Below are 12374 nucleotides of genomic sequence, written 5' to 3'. Positions count from 1 at the left end.
TTTTCTTTCTTTCTTTCTTTTTTTCTTTCGTTCTTTCTTTCCTTCTTTATTTCTTTCTTTTTTTCTTTTTTCTTTCTTTCTTTTTTTCATTTATTCTTTCTTTCTTTTTTCTTTCATTCTATCTTATTTTTCTTTCTTTTTCTTTTTTATCATAATTTTTTCGTTTTTATTTATAGTCATTTGTTAGACTATTGCATCAGCATTCTTATCAAGACATCTATAGCGAAGACTGGTCACGGGAGAAGTAGATTATCTGTGAGAAGGCAACCTGGCTTCTATCTGCCTAATTAAGGCATTGCGTATGGCTTGATTATACGCCCATGGGTATAATCCTGTACCAAATACGATCTCTCTCTCTCATTTTTTTATTTATTTATCATCTCTATCTATCTATATATATATCTATCTGTCTATCTATTTCTCTCTCTCACTCTCTCTCTCTCTCTCTCTCTCTCTCTCTCTCTCTCTCTCTCTCTCTCTCTCTCTCTCTCTCTCTCTCTCTCTCTCTCTCTCTCTCTCTCTCTCTCTATTCCCGTCTTCCTAATTTCCCCTTTCCCTTTCCCTTAATTCAATTCTTTACCCCCTCCCCCACCCCCACTCCCTGATCGCCTCATTCCTTTCCTTCCCCTTTCCCTCTTTTCCCTTTTCCCTCTCTTCACCTTTTCCTCTTTTCCCTCTTTCTTCCTGACCCCTAACCATTCTCTCTCCTTCCGTTCCCCCTTCCCCTCTCCTCCTTCTCCCCTGAACTGACCTTCACCCTCATTCTCCCCTGACCATTTCCTTTCCCTCCCTCCCACCTTCCCTTCCTTCCCTCCCCTTCTTCCTCCCCTGACCCTCGCCCTCCCTCCCTTCCCTCGCCCTAATTCTCCCCTGACCATTTCCTCTCCCTCCCTCCTTTTCCTCCCCCTTCCCCCGCCCTCATTCTCCCCTGACCATTTCCTCTCCCTCGCCCTCCCACCTCCCCTTCCTTCCCTCCCCCTCTTTTTCCCCTGACCCCCTCCCTTCCTTCCCTCCCCTTCTTTCTCCCCTTCCCTTCCCTCCTTCCCTCACTCCTTCCCTTCCCTCCTTCCCTTCCTTCCCTTCCCTTCTTTCTCCCCTTCCCTTCCTTCCCCTTCTTTCTCCTCTGACCCCTTCCCTTCCCCCCTCCCTTCCCTCCTTCCCTTCCTTCCCTCCCCCTCTTTCTCCCCTGACCCTCTCTCGCCCTCCCCCTTCCCTCCTCCTTCCCTCCCCCGCCTCTTTCTCCCCTGAGCTGACCTAATGTCCCGGGCCCGAGTGCACGGGATCGAGGGCTGAGGAGTCGGCAAGCAGCCATGTAATACAATTTCACCGGGTTTGGCCCGACTTAACATCAAGTATCATATGATTCCGGTGCCGTGGGCGCACTGGGCCGTGGATGGGGGGTGAGGGGGAGGAGGGAGGGGGTGGGGGAGAGAGAGAGAGAGATAGGGGGGATAGGGAGAGGAGGGCGGGAAGGGAGCTGGAGGTGGGTAGGTGGAAGGGGAGGGGAGGGGAGGGGGGGTAGCGCGCCTGCGTCCACACCCGTATTTCCCCGCTACCACCTCCGACAGCCGCTCCACACGCGCCCCCTCCACCCCTCCACCCTCCACTCCCCCCCGGTCCCCGTCTTCGCTCCCTAGTCCCCCTTCCCCTTCCTCCTCCACCTCCACCTCCTCGTCCTCCACTCCCCCCCTTCCCTCCCTCCTTTCCCTCCCTCCACCCCGCCCGCCCGCCCGCCTCCCACCCACCCCAGACACGGAATCACGTACCTAGTTTGGGTCTTAATGAATTGAATTAAATCATCTATATTGAGAGTCGTGAAGTGATTTACGGTCAAGAGCTTCATTAGGCGGGCGAGACGCGGCCGAGAGAGAGAGAGAGAGAGAGAGAGAGAGAGAGAGAGAGAGAGAGAGAGAGAGAGAGAGAGAGAGAGAGAGAGAGAGAGAGAGAGAGAGAGAGAGAGAGAGAGAGAGAGAGAGAGAGAGAGAGAGAGAGAGAGAGAGAGAGAGGGAGAGGGGGAGAGAGAGAGAGAGAGAGAGAGAGAGAGAGAGAGAGAGAGAGAGAGAGAGAGAGAGAGAGAGAGAGGTGGAGGTGGCTTTCTCGGGTGGATAATGCGCGCGATAGATCACACAGTAAGATGCTGTGTAATGAGTCATCTCGCCTTCCCCTTTCTCATCTTTGGAGCCTTCGAGTCGCTCTCACGCGGGGGAGCTTGACCACGGATGCTGTGAGGCTGGATGATTTAATAGAATCTTCACAAACCGTGTTATGAACGGAGTACTGGCTGTGGATTACTCGCGAGACCTCTCCTCACCTCCTCCTTCCTCTACCTCCTCCTCCTCCTTCCTCTACCTCTACTTCTCCCTCCTCATTCCTTCCTCTTCCTCTACCTTTTCCCTCTCCCCTCCACCTCCTCCTTCCTATACCTCTTCCCTCTCCCCTCTCACCTCTTCCTCCTCCTTCCTATACCTCTTCCCTCTCACCTCCTCCTCCTCCTCCTTCCTATACCTCTTCCCTCTCCCCTCCTCCTCCTCCTCCTCCACCTCCTCCTCCTCCTTCTTTTTCACCGAGATAACAACATCTCTTCCACGCTCGTCCGCCGAGGAAGAAGGGCGGAGAGAGCGCGATGATCATCCGACCAATAAGGATGAAGCGCCCAGCGGAATTGACCAATCAGGCGTGATGGCGTCGGAAGCCCCGCCCACCCCGCGGCCACAATCTGTCAGGGCCGCGAGCCATCACTGTGTCGAGGCCGGAGCGCCGTGCGGATCCGCCCTCCGAGAGCGCCCCGCTGCAACGGATCTCTTTCCCTCTCTCTCTCTCTCTCTCTCTCTCTCTCTCTCCTTCTTCTTCTTCTCCTCCTTCTCCTCCTCCTTTCTCCCTCTCTTGTTTTGCTCGGCGCTGATTAATTAATTGTTTCATTAGCGACTTGCAACGACGGAAATTATGGTTCTCTAAATATTAAGTAGGGCGTCAGTAACTTTGCCTCCCGCGCTCTCGCCGGGCTGGAATAATTGGAAACGAATCATCTTACGCCTGATTCTTGCATTTCTTGCCTTACTTACCGAATGACGCACGGATCTTGCATGAATAAATCTCACTGTTGATGCGTAGGATAAATGTGCATCGATATGCGTCAAGGATTAAAACGACTGTAATGAAATGATCAACTTAGGTGGGGGTTTTGGGTAAATTTAACGGATTTACAGGTCGGTCGAATTTCGTATCTCGGCAAGGTTAGAAGTCAAGAAATTTTGTATTAATGGATTTGCGTATTAAAGCTCTGTGCATTGAAGGGGTCACTTGAGGGGGTCTGATGAACCTCGAAAGATAATCGAAATTTCTTCCGATTTCCACCCCTGCAATTCCCGAATTCTTTGGGGAAAAATTTCGTGTGGGTCTGTTTTGACTCTTTGCCATTGAAATCTTTGGGCTGTCAGTACGCGACCGATGCGGATTTTATGATATTTGTCGCGCGTGGGCGTGGCGGTGACGGAGAATCGGAGCGGCGGCGGCGGCGGCAGCGGCGATCGGTGTCGTAATATGAGGAACGCGTAGCGGCGAGTCCATGTGGTGAGCGAGCCACGCCCTCCCAGCGCCGCCTCCACTTCCCCCGCCGCCCGCCGCCCGCCGCAGGACCGGTGCTCCCGCTGCCCACCATTAACGCCTTTAACTAAATCTTATCTTCGTCAACGGTTAGCTAATTCCGTCTCGGCCGATGCGTCCGCGGCGATGCCATCTTTGCTTGCGAACGAAGCAGCGCCGAAATGAGCGCGACGGAGCGGGATAAGAGCAATATAGTCGCGCACGGAAGGTGTTGCCGACAGGATGGGCCGGGATTATCGCCGCGAGTGAGGGGGAGGAGCCTATCGGTGGCCGGGCAGGAGGAGGCCTGGGGAGCTGCTGCGCCGAGCGGAGCGTGGACCAGGGCAGTGCACGCTTCAGGGACTGGCTACCTTAGTCCCCGACGTACGCTTCACTAGTCCACCACGCATCACCAACTCTCCCGAGCCGCCTGCACTCGCCTGATCCCGTGTTAATACTTCAGTGTACTCATGTGTGAAGGCTCGGCCGCAGCCTCCTCGCTCTCTCGATTCCTCCGCACAGGTTCTCGCCGACCAAGAACACCTTCGCGGCGCTGCTGCTATTGAGGAGGATAAGAGGAACTGTGAAAAACCTGCCTTTTTTCCAAGGGGAAGCGCTGCTTTTTCCCTCCCCCCTCCTCCTCCTCCGCTCGCTCGCTCACGGCCCGCGCGCGTGAAACTAAGCAGGACTTAATAATCGGCGTGACAAGATTTGCTCCGTGGTTGGAAGAGACTCATGAGTGGCTGGTCGCCCAGAAGATTCAATCGCACAAGTCGGGCAGAGGCCTCAGTGTCGGTTTGGCGGTGCCAGTGACGTCTGCTCCTCTCTGTCTGTCTGTCTGTCTGCTCTCTGTGTGTTTGTGGTTTGTGATCCAGGAAGCACGGCATCTACCAAGGAAATCTACAGGATCTTATATTTTACTCCCTGAAGGTAAGACAGAATTCCGTTTCATTTCAATTTAGTTGTTAGTCTGAGTAGTCCATTTTGTTAGACTGATGGCGAAGTGATGTTAGCTAACTCCCTTGACTGTCTGGGACTAAGTGTACCATTTGAGAAACCTTTTTGTGTAACGACGTGCTTTGGCCGAAGTACCTTAGCAATGTAAAATGGAAACGAAATGCGTTGGTATGTTTATTATCAATTTTTCAATGTGTTCAATTTCTTGTGCTGACTTGAAAAATGCAATGTTGAGATCGTACCGTTGTGTTTCGCCGTAGTGATATTCGCCATGTCGCCACATTTCCTTTTCGAGTTATGTTTAAGGAGTACGAAAAACTTGTGAGGTTTCCTTAGCCAGCGAGGTTAGATTGGCGCCAACGATAAATCTAGTGGAGATAAACAAACTTGTGTTTTTGTTTCAATGGTGATAACTATCCTAAAAATTTGTCAAGTCTTATTCATTTTATAAATTCCTTAAAAACACTATCCGAGTGGTATTGTATCACATGTATTTTTATTTATTTATTATTATTATTTTTTTTTGGCATTCAGTTAGTACAATGCAGCAGAGGTTAAATGTATATCTTAAATATATATGTCAAAGATTAAACGTAAGACATCACTACCGCACAAACACTACCGCACAAACGTAAAAAAAATAACAGAATTCGAAAACAACTTTGCCCGCCAAAAAAAACTAAAAATCTATCCAGTGAGATGACAACACACATCAATCTCATGTCCTCTTATCCTAGAAACCTGCAGGACAAGCGTAGAAAAACAAAAAAAGACAAAAAAACAAATCATGTTTATTCCGAATGCATAGCGTCTCGACAACCTTCTAGTTATCGGTAAATATTCTGATGCCTCGAACACATGTGGCTTCCGCAACTAATATTCGGTGATTTTATTCATGGCTCACTGATGGATTTAGATGAACGTATGCATAAGTTGTGCTTACCGTCTGGCGCATGTGGTTATTTCTGTTCATACTTCGGATTATTATATTTGTATTTATCGTTATTGTTATTTCGATTATCATTATTGTTATTTCGATTATCGTTATTGTTATTTCTATTATCAATATTGTTATTTCGATTATCATTTTTTTGTTATTGTCATTATGATTGTTGTCATTATCATCAGAATTATTTTCTTTAGCTCTCCGTAACCAAACCTTCTGTGAGATATTTTATCAAAATTTCCACAGCGTCAGTAATACTTGTATACCGAACATTACTATAATCGGAATAGCGCTGTAGAACACACCATCAAATACTTGCTTTAATGACACTATTTCAAAACGATAATCACCAACCCGCAAATGATAAATACTATCATATGATTGACATGAGGATTCGCACGGGATTCGAGCCACGACCGCTAAAATCTGCCATCAATTTTCGCCATGAACTCTATCCATTGATAATCAACGGTCCGGAGAGGCAGCTCGCGTTACCAGCTCGCCTTGGTAGCTGGAAAGCATCATTTGTTACCTTGCTGTCGTTCTCCGTTAATTACGTCGACGTCAGCGAATGTCACTCGAATTATACCGATAGACATCAGATTACGGAGGCAATTAATCCCTCTTGGGCTATCGTCGGCGATCCAGATATTTTTTTTTTTTTAGAATTTGGCTCCTTGTGTTTCTTTCCTTTCTTTTAGTTTTGATTAATCAATTATATCCCCTTTTCTCCCTTTCTCTTGCTTTCTTTCTTTTACTTCGTGTCATATCGATATTTTCAAGAGTGGAATCCGTCAGATCTCGCGGCGACGGAGACGGACGGAGGAAAAATGTCGTTCGTTCGTGGCTCCTCAACTCGGCGGAGAAACTTTGCGAAAGATTCTTGTCGTGTAGAGTGTCGTTCGGGTAATATTAAGGTAGACAAGACTGTGTCGTCGGCACCGCGAATAAGACTCGATATTTAGATAAAGATAAGAAAATAAACAAAACTTATTAAGACGAGTGACCAAGGATAAAAAGACGGAGCGAATTGACGAGGGCGATTCGACAACGGCAGGACCTGTTTGGAAATCCTCCCACTCCCCCCCCCCCTCCGCCGCCGCCGTCGCGCGTGTCGCAGAGAAATTTGACAGAGACGCTGCGTGATTGATCATCAACTTCATTCTATCGGCGGTTGATCGTCCTCATCAGCGTCGCGGCGAATCACCCGCTCCAAGATGAATCGCCCGGATGCTGCTGCGGCTCGCGGGGTCTCGGAGATCTTGGCATGGCTGGCGGCGACTTTGTGGATTTGTCTTTTTTCTCTTTTTTCTTCTTTTTTTGGAAGGCGAAGAAGAAGAAAGAGATAAACAAGTATTCGATTTGTTTTGTTTTCGAGGTTATATTTCGGAGCTACATCGCAGGGGGAGAATAAGACACGCTTAATTAACAGGAACGCGTTTCCTCAGCATGGCATGCGCCGTTGAGGGTTCCCTCCCGAAGCTAAATGGTGAACATGACCCCGTGAATAGCGTATGAAACCCCGGAATAAAATGGCCCCCTGGGAATATATCTGATTAGCGAAAGCTCGACGAACACAATGCGGTCGCCCGCCGTAACTCCCCCGGTCGCTCATCGCCCGCTTGCACACGGGGAAGAAACGGGCACCAGCCGGGCCGCAACACTGATTTCGTCCCTTCCTCGCTAACCCGCCCGCGTTCCGTTACCGGGAAAAGCACAGGCCTCACACCTCAGCGATACAAGTCGGTGTCACAGCGAGAAGGAAAAAGGGAGAACGCTAGCAACGAAAGACGACTGTTGCGTCCCCCTCTCTTTGTGTGATGAAGGGGGCGCGGCGCTCCCCGCCTGCTCTACAATAGGAGTTGTATGGCGGCCGTCAGCGGAGGGCGGGCGCGGGCGGGGCGACCAAACGACATGGCGGATATCGACGGCGATGTAAAACGGCTCGAAGTTCCAATGGATATGTGCGATCTCCTGCCGTACTTGACAGACAGGCGATATCGATCTTCAGGCCGATCTCCATGCACGCAAAACACACCGATCGCGGAGGGTGCGTGTCCGAATCGGCGGCGAAATTCGGCGATGTTGAGTGGAGGCCGATCTCGTTCCTCGTCTAAATATAGCGCAGCGTCAGAATACATCGATCGAGAGTGTCAGTTCAACAAAATGATGAAAATTTGGATTATGAGAACGATAGTCAATATATTTTTTGTTACGGCAAACCCTAATATTTGTTAAGGCAAATCATAATATTGTGATATAAAACAATGAAATATAAGAGTACCGATAATTCATAATGATAATATAAAGTCTGCTTAATACCGATACAATAAATCATTGTATGGAAATAATGATAACAATATAACGGATACCAGAATAACGACAATTATTATCACAATAGATACATCGATAATGTTAATATTATTATGAATTATTATTAAGCCGCCGATTATACTAGCGCCGAAAAGAAAAACATAATTATTACTAAACATAATAGTAATCGAAGTAGTAATTATAACATCAATGATATTTAATGATATTGATGATAGTAATAACGGTAGCAACTATAATTTATAATAATACGAGTATTATTAATATTATGTTGGCACTAATAATATCAATAAGAAGAATGATGATAATTGACTCTCAATAACAATAATAACAACAATCGTGGTAATAATAGTAGTAATAATAATGATAACAATAATGATAATTATAACAATGATAATAATAACGATAATAATAATGATAATTATGTGAATGATGATAATAATTATAATAACGATAATAATAATGATAATTATGTGAATGATGATAATAATTATAATAACGATAATAATATTGAAAATGATAATAACAATACTGGTAATAGTACTGATAATAATAGTAAGGATAATGATGATCATAATGATAATGATAATAATAATAATAATAATAATAATAATAATAATAATAATAATAATAATAATGATAACAATAATAATAATAATAATAATAATAATAATAATAATAATGATAATGATAATAATGATAATAATAATAATAATGATAACAATAATAATAATAATAATAATAATAATAATGATAATGATAATAATAGTAATAGTAATAATAATAATGATAATAATAATAATAGTAAAGATAATAATAATAATGTTAATAATAACAATAATAATAATAATGACGATAATGATAATGATAATAATGATAATAATAATGATAATAATAATAATATAATAATACTAATAATGATAAGAAGGATAGTAATAATAATAATAATAATAATGATAATAATAATAATAATAATAAAAATAATGATAATAATATTAACAGACGATAACAATTAATGATATCAACATTATTACAATGATGATAATATCGGATAATAAAAACAATTGTGATAATAGTTTTCGTATTGAAAATGAAAACATTTTCCTTTGCAATGAATATATGGTGATGACACTACAGTGATTGCGCTTCACTGATAACAAGAGTATAAGATTCCGGTCCTAAAAACAACAACAATTATAACCATTACAGTGATGATGATAACAAAAGCGAAATTGATAATGACGACAACAATTAATAATAGTAATCGTAATGATAACTAGAGTAAAGGTAATACTGATTATAGAATTTATGGCGAAAATAAGGATAATAGTGATGATAATGATGATTATAATGATGATACAATGCGGTTACCCGGCAGGATAATCATGGTAAGGATGATGATGGAAATGATAATGATAATAGCAATAACAATAGTAGTAAAGATAAAGAAATAATGATAATGAGAATAGTAATAATAATAACAATAATAATAACAATGTTAATGATGATAATCATAGTAATAACAGTATTAATGATAATGATAATAAACATCATAATATTAATAATGAAAATGATAATAGTAATAGTAATAACAATGAGGATAATAATAATAATCAGAATAATCTCATTAAAGCTGTTAATGACAATGATAAATATAATAATAAAGATAACAACAACAACAATATCAATAACAACAACAACGCTGAAAATGCTATAATAACAACAATGATAATTACGGCGTCGCACCAATGACCAGCATAACTGGCGCAACCCTAATTTGGCGATTATCCTGTCATTGTCCACAATTAGAATATGCATAAAAACAGCTGGAATTAACGCTGTCATTGTGCATTCAAATCCTGCATTCGCTGCGGTCACCACAATTGCATGATTTCCATAATTTCGGTTTTCCTTATTCAACGGCAAAATTTCGTTGCAACTTCCTGTATGTATGTTTGTTTTTTTTATTCGTATGTATGTTTTTTTTTTATCTATTCATTTTATTCGTTAATTGTTTATCTTTTGATCTATTTTTTTATCTCATTATTATTATTATTATTATTATTATTATTATTATTATTATTATTATTATTATTATTATTATTATTATTATCATTATTATTGTTGTTATTATTATTATTATTATTATTATTATTATTGTTATTATTATCATTATTATCATTATTATTGTTGTTATTATTATTATTATTATTATTATTATTATTATTATTATCATTATTATTATTATTATCATTATTATCATTATTATTATCATTATTATTATTATTATTATCATAATTTCTTATACTCCTCATCCTCCTTTTCTTTCTCTTTTCGTTTTTTTTTTCTTTCTCTTCCATCTTTCATCCTTAATTTCTATGTCTTTCTTGTTTCTCTCTCTCTTTTGTTCTCTTTCTCTTTCCTCTCTCTCTCTCTCTCTCTCTCTCTCTCTCTCTCTCTCTCTTCTTTTCTCTCTCTCTCTCTCTCTCTCTCTCTCTCTCTCTCTCTCTCTCTCTCTCTCTCTCTCTCCATCTCTCTTTCGCTCTCACTCTCTATCTCTCTTTCTCTTCTCCTCTCTCTCTCCTCTCTCTCTCTCTCTCTCTCTCTCTCTCTCTCTCTCTCTCTCTCTCTCTCTCTCTCTCTCTCTCTCTCTCTCTCTCTCTCTCTCTCTCTCTCTCTCTCTCTCTCTCTCTTCTCTCTCTCTCTTTCTCTCTCTTTCTCTCTCTCACGGTGCTATTTTGAAACTTATCTTATTATTCTCCTTTTAACCCGTTTATCTTAATCGAATTACGCGAAACCTTAAAACTATAGTTGACATAACATAGAGATGACAAGAAAAACCTTGTTTCAATTCAACTACAAAATAAACCGTAAAATGACAAAGGAGAAGGAAGAGATTCTTAAAATCGAAAAATATTATTGAATCTGAATTCATATGATATTTTTGAATTTGCGTACTATTATTAGTATTTTTCTTATTATCATTATTCTTATCCGTTTTGAAGAGCGATTGATAAAATAAGTATTGTTTTGTCTATCAGTATTGCAGCTTTCATCTGTCGGTCGTTTTATCCTTTAATAAGTTAAATAATTTGAATACATTATGATGATCATAATGATTATGAAAACTGATACTGATAATGCCGATGATAGCAGCAACAAATGATAAATGATAAATAACTTCAAAATACAAAACTAAAAAATGTTACAAAGCGAAACAGTAAAAACAAACAAACGAAACAAACAAAAATTATCACAATTACTGTCTTCCTTGAATATTATCACAATAGCCTTTATGATAAGATTAATATCATAATATTCTCGTCAAAGGTTAATTATATCTAAACATCAATCACAGTTGTTAATGACGAAGTATGACTGTTTATTAATATTTCCTCGTTATTCTATAATGATTTTAGTTCGTATGTTCAGTCGCGTTTACAGCATCGGTCGTGTGTTTGTTGTTGTGATGTAAATGCGATGAAGAAGCGAATGATGATGATATTAGAAAAAAATAGTGATGGGATTCACAACGGTGATGATTACGATGATGATAGTGATGATTATGATGATGATTATGATGATAATGGTGCTGATGATAATGATAAAAAATAGTAATAATGATAATAATAATAATAATGATAATGATGATAATAGTTAATAATAATGATAATGATGATGATGATAATAATAGTAATAATAATAATAATAATAATAATAATAATAATAATAATAATGATAATAATAATAATGATAATAACAATTAAACTAATAATAATAGTAATAATAATCATAAGGAATATAAATATAATGATAAAGATGACAACAATGATAATGATTGTAATGAAGAGGATAATAACAGTAATGATAATAACAATGATGATGTTCGCCATTACTGATTATCATCATTATATTCAATATTCTGTCATTATCATCAATTAACTATTATCATTCACATCTCCAAAAGTATATCACAATTTTGAAAATGATCAATAATATAACCAGTATATTTAACCAGTCTCATTATTCCACTATTGCAAATGCAATATCAATAGCAAGTTTTACATCAGCAATATATAAATATATTTATATAATATATACATACATAAATATATATATATATATATATATATGTATATATGTATATATATATATATATATATATATATATATATATATATATATACACATCATCTCAACCACCAACTTTGTCATGCGTCTTTCTCTCTGCTAAAATAATTCATAATAATGATTCTATTTCAATTCATGATCATCATTTCATATCTGTCACCATTAGACTCCATACGTCAATATCATAAGTCATCGAATTCCATAATATTTGTCGATATTACCATAATGTTTGTTTATATTTCATTTTGCTTGTTTGTCCATCCGTTCTCGATGCAAAGAACCGAACACACGATACATAAAAAAAGAATAAATATCTAGATAGATAGATAGATAGAGTGATAGATAAATGGATATATATCTATCTATCTATCTATCTATCTATCTATCTATCTATCTATCTATATATATATATATATATATATATATA

General features: G+C 39.9%; 1 protein-coding gene across 3 annotated transcripts in view; it reads left to right on the top strand.

Moving 5' to 3' along the window:
- Positions 1–2737: 2737 nt before the first annotated feature.
- Positions 2738–12374, top strand: part of LOC122256720 (paired box protein Pax-6) — a 179967-nt gene continuing 170330 nt past the window's right edge. The window contains exon 1 of one of the 3 annotated variants that reach the window (XM_086555471.1): positions 2738–4512. The gene's annotated coding sequence lies outside the window, so the exon portion shown is untranslated. The remainder of the gene's footprint in view (positions 4513–12374) is intronic. The other 2 variants (XM_086555469.1, XM_086555470.1) reach the window with 2 other exon arrangements.

The sequence above is a fragment of the Penaeus japonicus genome, unplaced genomic scaffold (genome assembly GCF_977035675.1).
Source record: "Penaeus japonicus unplaced genomic scaffold, GWHDUDI00000001_assembly GWHDUDI00000031, whole genome shotgun sequence".
Lineage (NCBI taxonomy): Eukaryota > Metazoa > Arthropoda > Malacostraca > Decapoda > Penaeidae > Penaeus > Penaeus japonicus.
Note: the sequence above shows the minus strand (reverse complement) of the source record. Positions and strands in the feature narration are given on the sequence as shown.